Source organism: Aulonocara sp. 'chitande type north' Nkhata Bay, linkage group LG22 (genome assembly GCF_057382095.1).
Source record: "Aulonocara sp. 'chitande type north' Nkhata Bay isolate Kocher_YH1m ecotype deep benthic linkage group LG22, A_spYH_male_GT1.1, whole genome shotgun sequence".
Taxonomy (NCBI): Eukaryota; Metazoa; Chordata; class Actinopteri; order Cichliformes; family Cichlidae; genus Aulonocara; species Aulonocara sp. 'chitande type north' Nkhata Bay.
In genome coordinates, this window is record NC_141364.1 from 8,221,482 (window position 1) to 8,223,952 (window position 2,471).

Genomic DNA, 2,471 nt, shown 5'->3' on the forward strand with positions numbered 1-2,471 from the left:
AATCGCATGGCAGGATGCTGTTGCAGATTAAACAGCGCCTCTTCACAGCTCTGTGGGTACAAAATAGAAGTACTACAGGGACATAGGGAAAAGGGACAAAGAGGGGAGGGATATAAAATATTCCAAATGTTTCTTGAATTGTTAGCACAGTGTATATGTGTATGTATCTATCCATCGATTCACTTACGCCAGGGGTGGGCAAATCCAGGCCCCGAGGGCCGGTGTCCTGCAGGTTTTAGATCTCGCCTTGGGTCAACACACCTGAATCGCATGATTAGTTCGTTACCAGGCCTCTGGAGAACTTCAGGACATTTTCAGGAGCTAATTTAGCCATTTATATCAGCTGTGTTGGTTCAAGGACACATCTAAAACCTGCACATTCACTCATACCTATGGGCAATTTAGATTTTTCCAAAAACAATGGGCAATTAAGATTTTTCACGTGCCTCCAAAGACGCAAAGGTGTCGCCATCTGACATGATTCAGCAGCGCCTCTTCACAGCTCTGTGGGCACAAGTTGAGCAAAAACCTCTCAAAATCACACACAGGGGGATTAAAAAACTTGAAAAGGTGATTTTTAAAGACATCAAAGCGGCTGGACATTAGCCCTGATCTCGTGATCATTGCGCTAGCCGTAGGTCAGCCGTACCTAGAGGTGATCATTTCCATATTTGAAGATCACCACTTCGGTAAAAACCTGCTGGCAAGGTTCTTCTCGTGGTGCGTTAGAGCCGAGGATGACGAGGACAAAGAAACTAAAGCCATGTCTGAAACACGTTTAGAAGAATTTAAAAGTAATATATTTCGGATACTGGAGAAAAAATCATCATCTGGCATTAGTGTCAGCGATTATGATGATGATGGAGAGGAACATGTGAGCGCACTCATTGATGCTGTGCTCACACGTGTTGAAAATAATTCGCACTACAGACCTTCTAAAAAAAACTCCACAGGTACCTGTTAAAACACGTGTTGTAATTATAATAAAGGTCAATCAAATGGACCAATATGGCAAGGCCATGATGATCCACTTGGTAAAATAAATCCGCTTGGCATCTTTCTTGGCCTTAAGACAACAATTCTTATGGCTAAAGATCCAAACGGGACACACAAAAAAACACATGTTGTCTGACAACAGGATCAAAGATCTGCATATACATGAAAAAAAACTGAAAGATCTGGACAGGGCCATTTACCAAGAGCTACGTCAGAAAACATTCTGTAAAGAAAAACATTTACTGATGTTACTGAACGACGAGGACCCAGTGTTGAGAAAACTGACGGTCGATATCATTAAAAATCACCTGATCGACACTATGCAGAATCCAGCCCTGTGTGATGCTGAAAATTACAGGTTATCTGTGGAAGCCTGTATCAAGAAGGTGGTGACACGTGTCAATAAAAATGCCAGTTCACCTTCCTCTACTGAAAAAGTTGATGCCATCACCCAACGGCTGTTCATAAAACTCTGGCCTAGACTTAAAAAGATCAAAGTTGATAATGTGATATTCATCAGTGATTGTCAGGGTCCCTGAGCAGTTATGAATTATATTATTATTATTATTATTGTATGTATATTTGGTGTTGCTGTCCTTCTCCCTGTTTGCGTGTGTGTGTATATGTGTTTCAGTGGGTGCCTTCAGGCCTGGTGGGTGTGGCCCTGCTGATGGTCTGGCCACACCCGAAGCCACACACCTGCTGCTGGTCAGGCCTCGTCGGGGGTGCTACTTAGGAGAGTCTTGGAGCTCCCACCGACGTGGGATCATTGCGTGAGTCTCCACGTTAGTCATCCATTTGAACTGAGTTAGTGTATGTATGCCCGCGGTTATGTGTCCTGACGGCTGCGTCTATTGTGTCCCCAGGAGAAGTGTGGAGCGCCAGACAGCAGCCAGCACGAGGAGTGCTGAGACACGGGAGCGGAGAGCACTGAGACACGGACTGGTCACGGAGAGACACGACACGGGAGTCAGGGGAAACCACGGGGATTTATTGTTGTTATTTCCACACACTGTAAATAAACGTACTGCTTGTACATAGAGCACCGCGCCTGGGTCCTCCTTCCCCACACCCCCCACGGTTTGCCATGCCAAACCGTGACAGTGATATGGTTTACAGCTCTTTAATACAGAAATGGAACAGAAATTATTCACTGTCTACTTTAGCAGAAGGTTTTTAGCTGAAGATAGTTTAACCAGCTGTACCTATCCGCTGGAACGTTAAAGACAATACAATTACACTGCAAAGCAAGACAAGTAGGCAAAGTTCTTCATGTTACTCGTGCACGGGAGAGACCGGACAGAGCGCCGTTCCTTCGTCTGACCCCAGTTGCTCTCGTCTGTCCTCCCGTACCACTGTCCTTTTATTGAGGTTACATGAATATGCATAGGTTCATTAACATACGACGTCTACATACAAACAAAGAGTACCTTGCCTGTGTGTGTGTGGTGTGTGTGTGTGTGTTGCTGATCAAA

General features: G+C 44.8%; 1 long non-coding RNA gene across 1 annotated transcript; it reads left to right on the plus strand.

Annotated features, from left to right (window-relative positions):
• Positions 1–1,582: 1,582 nt before the first annotated feature.
• Positions 1,583–2,038, plus strand: LOC147303430 (uncharacterized). The gene is made up of 2 exons (XR_015126778.1): positions 1,583–1,769; positions 1,863–2,038. It is a non-coding gene; the product is annotated as an uncharacterized LOC147303430 (long non-coding RNA).
• Positions 2,039–2,471: the final 433 nt, after the last annotated feature.